At 53.4% G+C, this 560-nt stretch overlaps 1 long non-coding RNA gene across 1 annotated transcript; it reads left to right on the top strand.

Annotated features, from left to right (window-relative positions):
• Position 1: 1 nt before the first annotated feature.
• On the top strand, positions 2–560 carry LOC102503322 (uncharacterized). Its single transcript, XR_336343.2, has 3 exons — positions 2–73; positions 235–338; positions 533–560. It is a non-coding gene; the product is annotated as an uncharacterized LOC102503322 (long non-coding RNA).

Here is a 560-nt window from a genome sequence, read left to right as displayed (position 1 = left end):
TAAATGACCTCCCTGTAGACGAGCGATTTCTGGAGGACAAGAGAATTGACTTTGAGGCATCTCTGGCCAAGGGGTAAGGAGCAGGGATCTGGGGGAGAGTAGAAACCCTGGTCTAGTGGATGCCTGTGGGTTTATGGACTGCACTTGACTGGACCAGCACTGGATAGGTGCCTGTGGCTGTGATGTCTGATTGTATGATTCACTCTCAAACACTTTGCCCCATCCTTCCTGAAGGCTGGCAGAACTCGCTATCAAAGATAGTTTAAATATCTTGGCGAACTGGAATAATGTGGATGACTTCAACAGGATTTTCTGGTGTGGCCCAAGCAAGCTGGCTGGTGAGTACCCCTTACCTCCCAGTACCTCCCCGAGCACCCTTACCTCCAGACTCTTCTCTATCCTGGGGAATTGAGAGAACCAGGGCTGGGAGACTGGGTCCCTATGGTAGGCTGGGCCAAGTGGGGATGGTTTGGAGGGCATTGGGAGGACAGGGACTTTGATCCCCCAGTGTGCTCATCCCCTGCATCCCCAGTGCAGGTGCGGGACTCCTGGAAGGAGGA

This window comes from Tupaia chinensis, unplaced genomic scaffold, assembly GCF_000334495.1.
Source record: "Tupaia chinensis unplaced genomic scaffold, TupChi_1.0 Scaffold127211_1, whole genome shotgun sequence".
In the NCBI taxonomy this organism is placed as follows: Eukaryota; Metazoa; Chordata; class Mammalia; order Scandentia; family Tupaiidae; genus Tupaia; species Tupaia belangeri.
The sequence above is the reverse complement of the archived record's forward strand: the minus strand, read 5'-3'. Positions and strand labels throughout refer to the sequence as shown.